The following is an 18,691-nucleotide window of genomic DNA, read 5'->3' on the forward strand; positions in this document are numbered from 1 at the left end:
ATGGAAGATGTCATTAGGTGCCTACTATGTAGCAGACAGAGTTCTAGGCAAGGAGGAGACAGCAGTGAATCAGATCATGTCCCTGCCTTCGTGAATTCAGCATCTAAGTGGGGAGCAGACTGAGCAAATAAATATGAACCAAAACATCAGATGCTGGCAGGTGGTATGTATGACAAAGAAAGGGCATAGCAACTGGGCAGGGGAACCGTTTTAGATGGTAGTCAGCAAAGGCCTTGTGAGGAGGTGACATTTGAGCAGAGACCTGAATGAAGTGGGGGATAATGAGCGTGAACATTTGGGGAAGAGCTGTCCAGAAGTGGGGATGGGAAAAGCAAAGGCTCTTCTTGGATAGGACTGTGTTTGATAAACAGCAAGAAGTGCCTAGAGAAAGGCAAGCCAGGCTGAGCACAGTGGCTCATACCTGTAGTCCCAGCACTTTGGGAGGCTGAGGCAGGTGGATCACCTGAGGTCAGGAATTCAAGACCAACCTGGCCAACATGGTGAAACCCTGTCTCTACTAAACATACAGATTAGCTGGGCATGGTAGCGGGCATCTGTAATCCCAGCTACTCGGGAGACTGAGGCAGGAGAATCACTTGAACCTGGGAGGTGGAGGTTGCAGTGAACCAAGTTCGCACCATTGCGCTCCAGCCTGGGGGACAGAGCAAGAATCTGTCTCAAAAAAAAAAAAAAAAAAAGCAAGTCGCCAGGCCAAGAGCTGTGGGCTGTGGCACCATAAAGATCCTCAGGGCCGGGCGTGGTGGCTCAAGCCTGTAATCCCAGCACTTTGGGAGGCCAAGGTGGGCGGATCACGAGGTCAGGAGATTGAGACCATCCTGGCTAACACAGTGAAACCCCGTCTCGACTAAAAAAAAATACAAAAAAATTAGCCAGGCATGGCAGCGGGCACCTGTAATCCCAGCTACTCAGGAGGCTAAGGCAGGAGAATGGCGTGAACCCAGGAGGCGGAGCTTGCAGTGAGCTGAGATCGCGCCACTGCACTCCAGCCTGTGCGACAGAGCGAGACTCCGTCTCAAAAAAAAAAAAAAAAAAAGATCCTCAGATGCCGCTGTAGGTGTAGTGGGGAGGTTTGGGAGAGTTTTTAGCAGGGAAGTGACAGAATCTTACACTTTAGAAAAGATTACTTTGGCTATTCTGCAAAGGACTTACTGTGGAGAGCAAGGGTGAGACAAAGAGATCAGTTAGTAAGCTGTTGTAATTTAGGGGAGAAAGAATAGTGAACTTGGACCAAGAGGGTAGAGGGTGGGGGTGGTGAGAAAAAATCAGATTCTGGATAGAAAAAGAGAAGAGGTAAGGATGAGGCCTAGGTTTTGGGCTTGAACAACTGGGTGGATGTTAATGCATCCTTCCCCTCCCTAAAGGAGGAACAGATTTAGAGAAAGAACGTGTGATATGATTGGTAGACAGCCAGTGGAGATACTAAGTAGGCAATTGGATGTATAAATCCAGAATTCAGAGGAATGATCTGGAGGGAGACATAAAAGATCACCAGCAGATAGATAATGAAAACTTTGAGACAAAATGAGATCATTTCTCAAATGAAGAAGTGTAGACAGAAGAGAAGAGATCCAAAAGTGGAGGTTCAAGAGTGCTCTGATTTTTAGAGGTCGGGAATGAAGAACTAACACAAGAGGATTGAGGTGGAATCTCCACTAAGGAGAACCAGGAAAATGTGGTGGAAGCAAAGTAAGATCCTTTTTTTTCCTTTTTTTTTTTTTTTTGAGATGGGGTTACACTCACTGCAACCTCCAACTCCCAAGTTCAAGTGATTCTCCTCCCTCAGCCCCCCCGAGTAGCTGGGATTACAGGCACAAGCCACCATGCCTGGCTAATTTATGTATTTTTAGTAGAGATGGGGTTTCCGCATGTTGGCCAGGATGGTCTTGATCTCCTGACCTTGTGATCTACCACCTCAGCCTCCCAAAGTGCTGGGATTACAGGTGTGAGCCGCTGCACCTGGCCTGTTTACTCCTTTCTTAAAAGGATATTTACAGCCGGGTGCGGTGGCTCACGCCTATAATCTCAGCACTTTGGGAGGCCGAGACAGGCAGATTTCTTGAGCCCAGGAGTTAGAGACCAGCCTGGGCAACATGGCGAGATCCCATCCCTACTAAAAATACAAAAACTTATTCAGGCATGGTGGCACACACCCATAGTCCCAACTACTCAGGAGACTGAGTTGGGAAGATCACCTGAGCCTGGGAGGTTGAGAGTGCAGTAAGCCATGATAGTACCACTGCACTCCAGCCTGGGTGACAGTGAGACCCTGTCTCAAAAAAAAAAAAAAAAAGAGTAATGAAATATTTAACAAGATGAGGGCTAAGAATATATCTAGCAAAATGAGAGGTCATGGAGATCACAAGAGTGTTTCTATTAGACAAGACTAATTTGGAGCATGTGAAAGAGAAATGAAAGTTGAGCAAGTAGGGTCAGTGAATAGAGAGAGACAGCTCTCCTAAGGCTTTTGCTGTAAAGAGAAGTAAAGTAGAGTAATAGCAGGAACCAAATAGGGGACATGGGGAAGTTTTTCATTTTTAGAGATGGGAGAGATTTCAGCCTTTGGGTGTGCTAATGCAGATTATCTGGGAGAGGAGAGCCTGTGATGATGGAAGCATCTCACCATGTAGCACTCTGGCCTCTTCTGAATCCTGTGGAGGTGGCAGTTAAAGGAAGGAATAGTTTTACTGGGGGCAAATATTAAACATGAGAGAATGAATCATTGGAAACAATGGAAATATCTAACACAGAGGAATTAAATGCATTGTTCTATAGCCATAATTGTTAGATATGCATAAATTGAACTATTCAGCCACTAAAAATCGTAATAAGGTTCTATATTGATATGAAAAGACTTTCAAGACTTAAAAGGTGAAAGAGGTAGTTTTTGTGGAAAAAAACATGTAAGACACACTTTGGAAAAAAAAAGTCTGAAAGTTAGTATTATGAATGATTTTCAGTTTTTCCATTAGGTTCTAATTGTTTTCCAAATTACTCCCCCATGGATTCTCTACAATGAACATGTGTTACTTGTGTGTTTTTTTAAAAAAAGTTATTAGTACGTCAGTGAGTTCAACTCTTTCATAGCAATTATAAAATATTTCTATATTTTGACTTTTTTAGCCATTTTATTTCAGATTTTCAATCTTGCAATTTTTGCTCTCCCTCTTTTTTTTTTTTTTTTTTCCTGAGACAGAGGCTTGCTCTGTCACCCAGACTAGAAGTGCAATGGTGCGCTATCGGCTCACTGCAACCTGTGCCTCCTGGGTTCAAGCGATTCTCCTGCCTCAGACTTCCGAGTAGCTGGGATTACAGGCACCCACCACCACGCCCAGCTAATTTTTGTATTTTTAATAGAGATGGGGTTTCACCATGTTGGCCAGGCTGGTCTCAAACTCCTGACCTCAGGTGATCTGCCTGCCTCAGCCTCCCAAAGTGCTGGGATTACACTTTTGAATTCTTGTTTTGAGCATTGAGTTACATTAATTAATTCATTAAACAAATATTTAATCAGTATTTTCCATGGGTTGAGAACTGTTTTAAGCTTTGGGAATACAACAATAAACAATACAACAATAAACAATAATAGATGAGAATACCTGCCCTAGTAGAACTTTCTAGTGTCTTATAAAATAATAAGATAAAAGTATAAAATTCATACCCTTCCTTAAGTAGTGAGTTGGATTTAAGCCAGGTTGTGGTGTGGCCAAGCAAATAAGATGAGGTGAGAGGGGGAAGGGAGTTGAGGGTCTGATTAGAATTATTGACAGTAGAATGAATGAAAGCTTGATTGGGAAGGGACAAAGGGCATGTGGGTGTAGGAACAGTGGATTGAAAGCAAGGCAAGGGCTTGTTGGAATTGGGTACTAACAGGAGGGATCTGTAAAGATAACTAGTGGCTGGAGAGGGGATGTTTGAAAGTGAGATAATGGATAGGTTGCAGTAATTGTGAATGACAAGGTCAATGGAGTGATCATAGAAGAGAGTGACTAAGTTAAGATTGAAAATATAAAACATGAGAAGGGAGACCTTTGCTTCTGTCTGTGGTGGAGTAACAGGGCCCAGATTTTATGCTCTTTCCTTAAACAACAAGGAAACTATGCAGAATATCCTGAAACAGTGGTTTTTAGACACTAGACAACAGGCAAGGCAGGAGAGAAGGCGGTGCTCGGGAGAAAAGTGAGCCCTGTGATTGTCCCAGCTGACCGACCTGGAGATCACAGGGCAAGGAGGGACAGCCTAAATGGAGCCCCACATCCTCCCTGACAAAGGAGACAAGTGGAGAATGTAAGGAGACCAAAGAGAGTAGAATTCCCAGAACCTTGGAAGAATGCACTGCACACCTCCCAGAGAACTGCGGCGCATTCCTGAGTCTTCAGCAGAGTCCCGTCGAATGTGTGTGTGTGAGACCACCAAGGCTGCTGATAAATAAGGGATGGCCTTGGAGTCCTGGGCTTCTTGTGGTGAAATTAGTCCTCGTGGTGCCAAGACAGACAATAATGGAGAGGCTGTGAGTATTGAGGGGCAGGGAGGAGTGGTCTTGCCAGAAACGCCAGAGTTCTGGCGCTCCCACTGGTGTTTTTGACAATGAATGAGACCTGTAGGGGGATAGTCTTACTCCCACAGTTCCCTCTTGACTTCTGCTGCTTCCCTTGTCTCCTGCTGTAGGAAGCATAGAGTCCTGCCGAGAGTTGGACTTCATGGTTAATCATACGGATGAAAAGATAACATTGTCGATGTTCTTTTTCTATGGACTCTTTACCCTGGAAGAATGCAACTCTATAGTTTCAAAATAGGATTCATTGAACAAAACGTTTTCTAGCAAATTTTTGAGAAAATATTGGTTCATTTAGATAAGAATTACTTCTGCCATGTATGTGTGAATATATATGTGTGTATGTATATGAAGTAATCTCAGCCAAAGATAGTTGCCTATGGTTAGATAAATTCCTGGTAAAGGAGGTTTTGAAGGCCAAATTAGAATTCTTTAAGGTCAGAGAGAGAGTTCTGTTCATCTTTGATGAATGTGTTTGAGTGAGACGTGGCATTCTGAGTGAGTGAAAACGTCATATGAATTTCATCATGGGACTGAAGCAGCCCATGATGACTTCTCCTTATATAAACAGACCTGTGAAACTGTAGCTTCTACCGCGTCAGCTGGGCATGCCGATTTGGAACTTTTTCTTAGGGTTTGTAGTTGTTGAGATGACCTTTTAGATTTTTGGATCAGGTTAGGAAATGATAGTAATAGAAGGTTCTTAGTGAGTTAGTCATTATTTGATGTGCCAAGCATTGTGCTGAGTATTTTATATGTAATTTATTTAATCTTCAAAGCAGCTCTTTGAGGAAGATCCTATCATCTACTTTTTTTCCTGTGTTTAAACTCTTTCTTCTTCATTCCCTATTGTCAGCTGGTGACCTTATAGACAAAGTTTCACCTTGCTATGGTCTGGATCCAGTGATGTTAGAACTAGATCCTGTACCAGCTTAAGAAACTGATTGTGCTTATCTCTTTCCAGCTCTGTTTAGTGACACTGTGTTAATAACTTGGGATCAGCCATACTTACACCATGGAAATTGCCAAATGCTACAAATCAGCTTTTTCCAGAGAGCTGGCTGTTAAATGTTTATCATCACATCACCATCTGGGTCGTCTCCTGTCTTACCCTTAGTTGGTTCATGTGTTAGTCCATTTGCATTGCTGTAAAGGAGTACCTGAGACTGGGTAATTTATAAAGAAAAAAGGTTTATTTTGGCGTATGGTTCTGCAGGCTGTACAGGAAGCATGGCACTGGCATCTGCTTCTGGTGAGGGTCTCAGAAAGCTTACGATCATGGTGAAAGGCAAAGGGGGGGCAGACGTATCACATGGCAAGAGAGAGAGCAAGAGAAAGGAGGAGGAGGTCCAGACTCTTTGAGACAGGGTCTTACTGTGGTTGCCCAGGCTGGAGTGCAGTGGCATGATTTCAGTTCACTGCAGCCTTGACCTCCCGGGCTCAGGTCATTCTCCCACCTCAGCCTCTCAAGTAGCTGGGATTACAGGTGCACACTACCACACTCGGCTAATTTTTTGTATTTTTTAATAGAGAGGGGGGTTCACCATGTTGCCCAAGCTGGTCTTGAACTCCTGGACGCAAGCACCTGCCTCAGCCTCCCAGAGTGCTGGGATTACAGGCATGAACCACCATGCCCAGCCAAGGTCCCAGACTCATTTAAATGACCAGATCTTGGGTGAACTAAGCAAGAACTCGCCCAACACTGGGCCGGGTGAGGTGGCTAATGCCTATAATCCCAGCACTTTGGGTGGCCAGGGGCAGGTGGATCACCTGAGGTCAGGAGTTCGAGACCAGCCTAACCAAAATGGTGAAACCCCATCTCTACTAAAAATAGAGGCTGTGGCGTGGTGGTGAATACCTGTAATCCCAGCTACTCAGGAGGCTGAGGCAGGAAAATCGCTTGAACCTGGGAGGCAGAGGTTTTACTGAGCCGAGATCGTGCCATTACACTCCAGCCTCGGCGACAAGAGTGAAACTCTGTCACCCCCCACCCCACCCCCTCAAAAAAAAGAACTCACCCAACACCAACTGAATAGCACTAAGCCATTCATGAGGGATCCACCCCTCATGATCCGGTACCTCCCACTAGGCCCCATCTCCAATATTGGGGGTCACATTTCAATAAGAGATTTGGAGGAGACACACATCCAGACCATGTGATTTCCATTAAACAACAAAGCCAGCAAAAGGATGGAATCATTAAAAATTATATATACCCTAAATATTATTTTGAAATCAAACAAATTTGCAATCATTTGACAGACTTAAGTTTTGATTATAAAAATGTGCAAAAATGTAAAAATTGAGACTAGTATAATGTACATATATCTTTTAGATTTGATAATTTTTAATTTTGAACCATTTCAAAGAAAGTTACATCACACTTTATCCTGAACTGTTTTTGCATACTTCTCCCACATAATCCTAATTCCATCATCACTCTTAAGAAAATTAGGGTACCCTAAAATCATTGACTACTCTCTCCATATTCACATTTTCCCAGTTGTCCCACAAATGTTATATATGGTTGGCTTTCTTCTAACGAGGATGCAATCAAGATTTTTGCATCGCATTGTGATATTATGTTTTTTTGGTCTTGTTAAAGCTAGAATAATTCCTCTCATTTTTTCATGACCTTGACTTCTTAATTTTAATAAGTTTAAAGTATATGTAAAAGTAGAGAAAATAGATAATAAACTACAATATTACCCATTACCAATTCAATAAATATCATGGCTTTGTTATATTGGTTTCATTTATCTTTTTTCTTTGCAAAAATATTTCAAAACAGATTCAAGACATCATTTCATGCCTCATAAGTCTAAGCAATGAAGTCATTTTGTGATGTTACCAAATACGGTACTGTGATAATAACAAGCAAAATTTATTTTTATTTATTTATTATTTATTATTATTATTTTTTAGACGGATTCTCGCTCTGTTGCCCAGGCTGGAGTGCAGTGGCGATCTTGGCTCACTGCAATCTCTGCCTCCCGGGTTCAAGCGATTCTCCTGCCTCAGCCTCTCGAGTAGCTGGGACTACAGGTGCATGCCACCATGCCTGGCTAGTTTTTTGTATTTTTAGTAGAGATGGGGTTTCACTGTTAGTCAGGGTGTCTTCATCTCCTGACCTCATGATCCACCCACTTCAGCCTCCCAAATTGTTGGGATTACAGGTGTGAGCCACCGTGCCTGGCCGATATTGGCTTTTTAAAGAAACCAAGCTAGTTGTTTTGTAGAGTACCCTACATTTGGGGCTTGTATGATTGTTTTGTCATTGTATCATTTAACTCATTTCTCTATCCCATGTATTTCCTGTACACTGGAAGCTAGATCCAGATTCCTGACTAGATTAAACACCTTTGTCAAGAATACTTTATAAAGGATGAAATGTATTTTGGTGTGCAATACTTTAGGTGGTACATATGGTCTGGTTATCCACTATTAATGACTTTAAATTTGATCACTTGATTAAGGTGGTGACTGCAGTTGGCTCCGTTCTATTTTATTTATTTTTAAATTTTATTTTGAGACAGAGTCTCGCCCTGCCACCCAGACTAGAGTGCGGTGGCGCGATCTCCACTCGCTGCAACCTCCAACTCCCTGGTTCAAGCGATTCTCCTGCCTCAGCCTCCCAAGTAGCTGGGATTACAAGCATGCGCCACCACGCCTGGCTAATTTTTGTATTTTCATAGAGACAGGGTTTCACCATGTTGGTCAGGATGGTCTCGATCTCCTGACCTCATGATCCGCCCGCCTCGGCCTCCCAAAGTGCTGGGATTACAGGTGTGAGCCCCAACGCCCGGCCAAGTTGGCTCTGTTCTAGAGATAAGCTTTCTTCTTTGGGATTAGCAGTGATCTGTGGAGTGATACTTTGGCACCACACAAATATTATTTTCTCCATCAACCTCTTTTCCTAATGGTTTTAGCATCTGTTAATGTTCTTTGCCTGAATCAATACATTTCAACAGGCATTGGAAGATGGTGTTGCCATTCTTCTGAAGTAGGACCCAGGCATTTTCTTTGAGTTGGGCTCACTGATTGGTGTTTCATACAGTTGTGCATGAATCACATCCATAATATATCTTCTCTAATTATCCAAATCTTCGTTTTCATTTCAAGTGGAACAAGCAGTGCAAAGCATTTTCAAAGCAGTACAGGTGCAGACTCTTTCTAGATGTGTTTTCTCTTACCCCCTCCTAATTCAATAGCAGGGATTTTTTTTGTTCAACAACCTGTTTTTACTGATTCTTTCTGAAGGATTCATCATAATGTTTGCTATGGTTTGAATGTGTCTTACAAAGTTCATGTGGTGAAACTTAATCTCCAATGCAAACACTGGGAGAATAGGGTCTAATAAGAGGTGACTGGGTCATCGGGTTCCTCATGAATGGATTGGTGTCATTATGGAGTTAGATTAGTTCTTCTGAGAATGGGCTTGTTACAGAAGCAAGTTCAGTCCCCTCTTGCTCTCTTGCCCTTCTGCCATGGGTTGACACAGCATGAAGGCCGTTGCCAGATGTGGGCCCCTCAGTCTTGCACTTCCCAGCCTCCAAACTGTAAGAAATCTGTTCTTCATAAATTAACCAGTCTCGAGTATTGTGATGTAGCAGCACAAAATGGACTAAGACAGCATCCGTAGAAACAGCTTCTATTCTCTTAAGTTTTTATAATACTTAAATTACATAATTGCAGCATCAAGTACAAATGTCATAAATATTTTTGGAGGCTGGGTGTGGTGGCTTATGCCTATAATCCCAGCACTTTGGGAGGCCAAGGCGGGTGGATCGCTTGAGCTCAGGAGTTTGAGACCAGCCTGGGCAAAGTGGTGAAACTGTGTCTCTACAAAAAATACAAAAGTTTCGCTGGGCGTGGTTGCACACACCTGTAGTGTCAGCTACTCAAGAGGCTGAGGTGAGAGAATTGCTTGAGCCCAGGAGGTCGAGGTTGCAGTGAGCGGTGATCATGCCACTGCACTCTAGCCTTAGGGACAGAGTGAGACCTTGTCTCCCAAAAAAAAAAAAAAAAAAAAAAAAAAGTTTGGAAACAGAAATAACCAATTTTTAGTAAAAACTCTGCTTAATCTAGGGGAGTTTAGAATGCAGAGTACTAGATAGTAGTCCGTTAGCCAAAAGCATTCAGTGTGCTGTGGGCCTCATTCAGTGTGTTTTACAGAGAGAATGGAAGTGTGTTCATTAGTCAGCACGTTACATGGAGGTCAGTTAAGAGAAGAGTCTACCATGTTGTGATTTTCCTTGCCTGTCTTCCTTGGTTGACTTCCAGTTCCTTGACAGTAAGGAAATCAGTCTTGTATGTGTTTGGGTTTAATCCCTGGTGCATGGTACAGTGCTTAGCATATAGTGAGTGCTCAAGAAAAATGTTTGTTGAATGAATTCATGACTGGCCATATTGACCTCAAGTGAATTCTAATCGTAAACACAGAAATCTTTGCAATATCTTTAAAAATGTCAAGGTTGGTATGGCCATTGCACATAATTTATTCTTTCATTGGCTTTTCCCCTTCTCATTCCCTCAGTCTTTGAGTCTTTCTCTGCTCTGTGCCAACTTCCTTCAATTTATTGTGTATTACAAGCTACCTGTGTTTATTATCTTTCTAGTTTCCTGACAAAGATGCAAAAAGAATGTGTAACAGTTTGGCTGCAATGGCGCTCTGCACAAAGAGAGATGAGATTTTTAGGAAAATGCAAAGTAGTTCCTTAGTTCTCTATTCTAGAGCTTAACCAATCCCAGGAACTGAAGTCTTCTGTTTCTTCACAGAGGAAATATGACAAAGGCAGTGGCTGTACAAGCTTCCTTCATGGCCCGCCCTCCCCACTGCCTCATCCAGTAAGCGGGAGCAACTACTTCTAGAGGTGAGAGGGGAGGGAGGACAATCTCCATAACCCATTTGATGCACCCAGCTGCAAAATTTTGGTCTTGAGAAACAGAGCAAACAATTTGTAGAGTTGCTATATTGAAGAACTTTAAAGCAAAATAAGACTACGTAGGATTGAATGCTTAGGTGATACAAATGATATTCTTTGATAGAAGCCTACAATCTATATTTTCAAAGAAGCTACTTATAGTTGAATAATTCCAATGATCCCAAGATCCTGTTTCTATAGATATTAAAAGGTATTATGCATGTACATTTGAGATGATTTTCGTCAGTAATATAATCATTTATTGAGCACTTACTATGTGCCAGGCACTATTTAAATTGTTTTTTCATTTGATTTTTCAATTTTTTTAGCGAACATAGGGTATATCTCCATTTACAGACAAAGTGGGAGGCCATGAGAAGGTAAATGACTTGCTCTCAGTCACACAGGTAGTATGTAACAGAGTCAAAGCATCCACACCCATACTTGTCTAATTTTAGAGTTTAAGTTCTTAATCACTGATAGTATGCCTAGGGTCCTGTCACATATTTGAGCTCTTAAAATCTGTGCCTTTTTTGGTGAGGGGTCAGTGACTGAGAACAGCCTAGATCTTCTGAACATTGTATCAGGAACTGAGGTGATGTTCCATAAGGCATTTGTAGTGTGTACTCACAGAAAACTTAAGACAGTTTGTCATTTTTACCAAGGAGCAGGTCCCTCAAAAGGACGGTCTGTTTCTAAGGTTCTTTACGGAAGCAAATGAGTGTTGAGTTATTTGGCCATTCATTCACTCATTTATTCATCTAGTCGTTCAGTAAACACGTCTTTTTTTACTTGACAACTCATTATATTTGCATATCAGACTCTTGGTTTTCAGGTTAAATTCATGTTTTGTGTTTAAGAAGATAATGAAAATTCTTAAAGACGTTCTCAAGCACAACAGGAAGGAGCACAGGGTTTGATTTGATTTTTCTACTTGTTTTTCAAGTGGGCTTCATCTGAGGACAAACTCTATTGTAACTTTTCTAGAATTTGGTGCCAATAGGAGTTAAAATAATAAAAGCAGTACAATTAATTAGGAAATGGGTGTCTTTTATGTACAAGGCCTTAGATTAGGTAGCAGCAGTTGGTCATTCTTCTGGGAAGTGGTTGCTAAAAGTATAATCAACTGGCAGTCACTGATTGGCCTTGTTTACTGCATTGTGTCCCAAGGAAAAAAATATAATCTCCTCTTATGACAAGATCTTGCAGAGATAACACCATTTCCGCCATAATCTTCATCCCTCTCCCATTTTCTTTTCTTTTCTTTTTTTTTTGAGACAGAAACTCTCTCTGTCACCCAGGATGTAGTGCAGTGATGTGATATCGGCTTACTGCAACCTCCGCACTCCAGGTTCAATCGATTGTCATGTCTCAGTCTCCCAAGTAGCTGGCATTACAGGCATGTGCCACCATGCCCAGCTCATTTTTGTATTTTTAGTAGAGATGGGGTTTCAGCATGTTGGCCAGGCTGGTTTCAAACTCCTGATGTCAAGTGATCCACCCGCCTCGGCCTCCCAAAGTGCTGGGGTTACAGGCGTGAGCCACCGTGCCCAGCCCCCACTCCTGTTTTCTTAAGATTAATTTGAGCTATTTAGTTAAGCTTTATTAAAAGTATTGGCTGGGGCCGGGCGCGGTGGCTCAAGCCTGTAATCCCAGCACTTTGGGAGGCCGAGATGGGCGGATCACGAGGTCAGGAGATCGAGACCATCCTGGCTAACACGATGAAACCCCGTCTCTACTAAAAAATACAAAAAACTAGCCGGGCGAGGTGGTGGGTGCCTGTAGTCCCAGCTACTCGGGAGGCTGAGGCAGGAGAATGGCATAAACCCGGGAGGCAGAGCTTGCAGTGAGCTGAGATCCGGCCACTGCACTCCAGCCTGGGTGACAGAGCGAGACTCTGTCTCAAAAAAAAAAAGTATTGGCTGGTCACGGTGGATCACACCTGTAATCCGAGTACTATAGGAGGCCGAGGTGGGTGAATCACCTGAGGTCAGAAGTTCAAGACCAGCCTGGCCAACGTGGCGAAACCCCATCTTTACTTAAAAAAAAAAAAAGCTGGGTGTGGTGACCAGCACCTGTAATCTCAGCTACTCAGGAGGCTGAGGAGAATCGCTTGAACCCAGGAGTCTGAGGTTGCAGTGAGCTGAGATGGCGCCACTGCACTCCAGCCTGGGTGACAGAGCAAAACTCCGTCTCAAAAAAAAAAAAAAAAAAAAAAAAATTACCCCGTACTATGCTAGTTTCTGAGGCTTTAGATGCGAAAGAGAACCCTTCCCTTCAAGAATCTCACAGAGGACTGAAAGAAAATCTCAGAGGAGCCAGGCACGGTGGCTCACGCCTGTAATCCCAGCACTTTGGGAGGCTGAGGCAGGTGGATCACGAGGTCAGGAGATCTAGACCATCCTGGCTAACACGATGAAACCCCTTCTCTACTAAAAATACAAAAAAAATTAGCCAGGCATGGCAGCATGTGCCTGTAGTCCCAGCTACTAGGGAGGCTGAGGCAGGAGAATCCCTTAAACCTGGGAGGCAGAGATTGCAGTGAGCCCAGATCACACCACTGCACTCTAGCCTGGGAGACAGAGCAAGACTCTGTCTAAAAAAAAAAAAAAAAAAAAATCTCAGAGGAGAGTGAGACAGTTAAAATACAGGGTAATAAGTGCCCTGATGGAGCCAGTGAAAGCTTTTTGGGAACAGTGACAGGCACCAAACCCAGCTGGTCTAGGTGAGGTTAGGAAGACTTCCAAGATGAGACGATGCTTAAATTGAATATTTGAAGGAGAATAAGAGTCAAGGAGCTAAGGGGAGGCCAGTGTTTATGGCAAAGGACAGTGAAATAGCATATCTAGTTTGGGGAAATGGAAAATGTATGCTCTGGCGTGGAATGAGCAAAGCTATGGGAGATGTGGCTAGAAAAGAATCCTATCATGACAGGCTTTGAAGGGCATCCCAAAGAGCTTAAACGTTCCTAAATGCAGTGAGAAGTTATGGAAGAATTTTAAGCGGGCGAGTAACATGTTCAGATTTGGTCTTTAATAAGATTACTGTGGCATCAGTGAGGTGGCCTTGAGGAGATTACATTCAGGTTAGGTACATTAGAAGTAATGAGGACCTGGAATTTAGGTGAATTGGTGATGGGATGGAGACTATGAAATAATCGATATTGGCTGGACATGGTGGCTCACGCCTATAATCCCAGTACTTTGGGAGGCCGAGGCAGATGGATCACTTGAGGTCAGGAGTTCAAGACCAGCCTGGCCAACATGACAAAACCCCGTCTGTACTAAAAATACAAAAATTAGCCAGGCGTGGTGATCCACGCCTGTAGTCCCAGCCACTTGTGAGGTGGAAGAATTGCTTGAGCCTTGGAGGCGGAGGCTGCAATGAGCTGAATGCCACTGCACTCCAGCCTGGGCAACAGAGTGAGGCTCCCTCTTGGGGTCAGGGCGAGGGTGGAAATAGATATTTAGGAGGCAGTCTTAAATTTAAAACCTAACACAACGTTGGGTACCAGTGTGTCATAGCCAGGTGAAACTAGAGGGAAAAGAGGCATCTAAGTTGACTTTTACAGTTTCACATTTGACCTTTACAGATGTCATTAGTATGAAGATTAGAAGTGGGGAAACAGGTTTTGTGAAGATGATAGGTTTAGTTTTGGACATACTGAACTTAAGATGCTTATTGGACAAGAGGAGGAGGAGGACCAGATGGGCAGATGGAATATTTTTATACCTGAGGTTTAGATGAGACTGGGATGGTGGAGTATGTAGATTTTAGAGTTTTCAGTCTGTGCTTTATGCTCCCTTTATTGTTACTCGATTAGTACATCGTGAAAAGCATATCACCGCGAAGCTAATGAAGGTAAAGCTTAAGTGCTCACATGTGTGGGCTGCTTCCAAGGCCCTGGGAAGACCCCTAGCAAGTGTTTTACAGGTTTACGTGTATTTGTAAATTTTGAAAAATCGGAAAGTTTACAGTGGGCCAAAATGACTCTTTCCACATTGAGTTACCCTCTCTTACTCTTGTGTGTGGCACTGTTGGAGTGGTCCCAAGCATTTTTGAGATTCAGCTGTGGGAAAGTTAAGCTGTGGATATACACTTTGTTTGGGTTTACTGGGATATGTCTATGTGGTTGCAGTCACTTTGATGTATAGTTATTGGTGGCCATCCCACTGCATAAATGATATTCAACAATGTGGATGTCACTCAGAGGTACAAGACCAGCACTGTATTGAGATAGGAGTGTGTTCTAACACGTCTGGCACTGGAATTTGCAAGTAGAAGAGCATGAAATGTGTGAAACCAAAAAGTGGCTGGTGGAAAAACTTTCCATTCATCCGACATCTTAGCCTGAACATCAGCCTGGTAGAAAGACTTGAATGAGAGGAAGTTTATAGGGGGTGCAGTCCCAGGAAGCAAGAGCTCAGGACAAGGAAAGTGAAATGAGAAGGAGGGAAAGAAAATTTAAGGATCTGATAGTGCCTTGGCATCCGGTATTCAATCCCACTAGGACCTTTTTAGGAACCTATGAAATGGAATGCTCTCAGAACTGTCCGCTTAAGTACAAAATGAGGGGGAGGTGGGGGGATTTATCCCATTGATTTCTCCCTCTTGTTTGCATATGCATAACTGCAGAATAAGTTTCAAATAGCCAGGCATTGTGGTGCACATCTGTAATCCCAGCTACTCAGGAGGCTGAGGCAGGAGAATCGCTTGAACCTGGGACATGGAGGTTGCAGCGAGCCGAGATCATGCCACCGCATTCCAACCTGGGGCAGGAAGTGAAATATTGAGCATTAGCAATGAGACAGCATCTGCTTGCACTGATGCACGAGCATGAAGCCACTGCAAGCCTGCGTGAACTAGTCACTGCGGCAGTGGAGGGAGTGAGCACTGGTGCCTAGAGGGTTGGAAGTGGTTCTTTAGAGGTGTCCAACACTGACAGGGGACCCTGTTGTTCTCCTTGATTCCTGGTTGAAATAAACATTTTCTCTTGTTAGAAATATACACATTAGGGGTGGGGTACGGTGACTCATGCCTGTAGTCCCAGCACTTTGGGAGGCCGAGGTGGGTGGATCACCTGAGGTCAGGAGTTCGAGACCAGCCTGACCAACATGGTGAAACTCCATCTCCACTGAAAAAGACAAAAAATAGCCAGGCGTGGTGGTGCACATCTGTAATCCCAGCTACTCAGGAGGCAGGAGAATCACTTGAACCTGGGAGATGGCGGTTGCAGCGAGCCGAGATCACGCCACCACACTCCAACCTGGGGGACAGAGGGAGACTCCATCTCAAAAAGAAAAAAAGAATTACCCTGTAGAATGCAAATTTGTAACAGTACTACAAATTTCATCCAGAATGCCACTGTTAACTTTTGTTTCTAGTTTTCTATATATAATTATGATTAATGCAATTAATTATAATGAATACAAATGGGAACATACTATAATATTCTACAGGGCTTTTTTTTTTTTTAGAGTAACTTTTCATAACAATCGATGTAGCTCTAACTTTTTTTTTAAAATAGCTACATTAGTATTCTACTGCTGATAGAATCCTGCTACATCCACGTTAGCTGCGTAGCATTCTAGTGTGGATGTTGTAGAGTTTACTTAACGAGACTATTGTGGATGTTTAGGTGGTGACTTTTTTCTTATAGAAATATAAAAACTTAGCTGAGTGTGGTGGCTCACATCTGTAATCCCAACACTTTGGGAGGCTGAGGTGGATGGATTGCTTGAGCTCAAGAGTTTGAGACCAACCTGGGCAACATGGTGAAACCCCGTCACTACAAAAGATACAAAAATTAGCCGTATGTGGCTACACATGCCTGTAATCCCAGCTACTTGTGAGACTGAGGCAGGAGAATCACTTGAACCTGGGAGGTGGAGGTTGTAGTAAGCCATAATCATGCCATTGCACTCTAGCCTGAGTGACAAAGACCCTGTCCAAAAAAAAAAAAAAGAAAAGAAAAATAGAAAAACTAATTTTTGTCTTCTACACATTTTTTAAAAATTTATTTTATTTTATTTTTATGTTTTTGGGATGGAGTCTCGCTTTGTCACCCAGGCTGGAGTGCAATGGCATGATCTCAGCTCACTGCAACCTCCGCCTCCCAGGTTCAAGTGATTCTCCTGTCAGCCTCCTGAGTAGCTAGGATTACAGGCGTGCACCACCACGCCTGGCTAATTTTTGCATTTTTAATAGAGATGGGGTTTCACCATGTTGGCCAGGCTGGTCTCGAACTCCTGACCTTGTGATCCGCCCACCTCGGCCTCCCAAAGTGCTGGGGTTACAGGAGTGCCCCACGACGCCCGGTCCTTCTACGCATTTTTAAGAGCTATTGGGGGAAAGTACATCATGGGAATAGTGAGTAGACATTGTGAAGGAATCTGTAATAGAGAACATTGGGTTTTAAAAGTTGTTTGCATCTTTTTTCTCTATAATGAAGATGAAGTGCTTGAAGTTTCTGGGGACAGGAAACAAAAGAGTAAAATGCTAGGATTTTAGGACAATGAGGAAGACCTTGAAATATTTTCACCCTTTCATTTTTCTTGAAGTTTATCATATGCATAAAATTTGCAGAAGATAATTAATACGTTGTATAAGAATTTATCTAGATGATTCATTTTCCTTCTAATTCTAATATCCAGAGATTTTTTTTGGGGGGGATAATTTTGATAGTTCTTTTCCTTTGTATCACATAATTATTAACTATGTAATATATGTTTACTGTTAACTGTATAATAAGATATAATAGCAATTCTACCTCATTCCAAATTGAGGTCATCAGGAAGGACTTCCTAAAAAGAGGAGACTTGAGTGAGAAAAGGGGTTAAGGTCTTTCTTCTTTTAAAAAACAAAACAAAACAAAACAAAAAAATTACTCTCCCCTTCAAGCAGGTTTAAAAACTGTGACCTCATTCCTTTCCTAAAAATGCCTGTGACTGTAGCAAATGTACAGTGTAGTTTGATCTGCAATGTTAGCACATTGTCTGGGCTTAGATAATTTTTGTTCAGTGACTGTGACAACAGGACCACATTTTTATGTATGACTTTTGTATAATTATTGATCTTGTCTACTTGTGTTGTAGAAATCAGCCAAGAAATTAGTTTAGTTGAAATCAGTAAGTTTGGACTACAAAACAAAGTTTGTAAGTAATTATTGGTCTAAAAGCTAAAACCTAATAATGGAACAGAAGAGTAAATCATAAAACCAAAGCCCTAACATTTGGGCTTAGCAGGAGAAGTGTAGATCTCTTTTAAAAATCTCCTACTATTAACTGGGCATGGTGGCTCATGTCTATAATCCTAGCACTTTGGGAGGCTGAGGTGGAAGGATCACTTGAGTCCAGGAATTCGAGACCAGTCTGGGCAACATAGTGAGACCCTGTCTCAAAAAATAAAAAATAACTCCTCCTATTATTGGATATATTGGACTACTACTAAATGGACTACTAAGTAGTCTAGTCAGTCCTCATTTATCATTCTTATAAAGGCCTGAAGGAAAGACAGAAATAGTCTCATTGGTTCTAAAATAAATCCCTTAGTTCTATAGAAGAACTACCTGTCTCTTGGGGAACATGAGAAGGTTCCCATCATCTCAGCCTGAAAGCCATCTTTTGTCTTAGCCATGTTTTCCATTGCCCATCATTTACTAGGAAAACATTCCAATGAGTGTACAGTGAGTGTTACAGACCACCAAAAAAGATGAAGTGGAGATGCCCAGCATGCCTCACTATTTATAAGAAAATATTTCCCCAAAAGATGGGAAAATCCGAGTCTTTAAATACTCTGAGAGAGAGAAATAATGGAAAAAACTCTTCAGTCTCTGTTCTGTTGGTTCGTGAGATTTTCTCACAAGTTATTTGGATGGGCCATTAAGTAAGTCACATAATGACTGGAATTTTCTATTAATTGCCTCACTTTGGGTTTCTGGCTAAAGTATCTGGCAGCAAGACTGAAGAACAAGAGAAAAGGAGTGGGTGGTGGTGGGAATGTGAGACCATCCATTGTTTATTGCCTGGAATCCTAACTTAGGGGAGAGGGCTGGAGGGCTGTCTTTGATAGGACCGTCCACTTGGATGGATAGAAGTAAATGACTTGGCTTCTTGTCTTTTAAACAGTTTAGGTTAGCTTTTCTTTCAGAGGGTTACTTTACTTGCTATGTCTGCTATTGTCACCAGGAAGTTCA

The 18,691-nt window shown here is 42.5% G+C and overlaps 1 protein-coding gene across 7 annotated transcripts in view; it reads left to right on the forward strand.

Moving 5' to 3' along the window:
- CNNM2 (cyclin and CBS domain divalent metal cation transport mediator 2) overlaps positions 1 to 18,691 on the forward strand; it is a 166,880-nt gene that overhangs the window by 102,160 nt on the left and 46,029 nt on the right. The window contains exon 2 of one of the 7 annotated variants that reach the window (XR_013398353.1): positions 10,352 to 10,446. The exons of the other annotated variants lie outside the window; for them this stretch is intronic. The gene's annotated coding sequence lies outside the window, so the exon portion shown is untranslated. The remainder of the gene's footprint in view (positions 1 to 10,351; positions 10,447 to 18,691) is intronic. 7 annotated transcript variants of the gene reach the window in all.

Source organism: Macaca mulatta, chromosome 9, assembly GCF_049350105.2.
Source record: "Macaca mulatta isolate MMU2019108-1 chromosome 9, T2T-MMU8v2.0, whole genome shotgun sequence".
NCBI lineage: Eukaryota > Metazoa > Chordata > Mammalia > Primates > Cercopithecidae > Macaca > Macaca mulatta.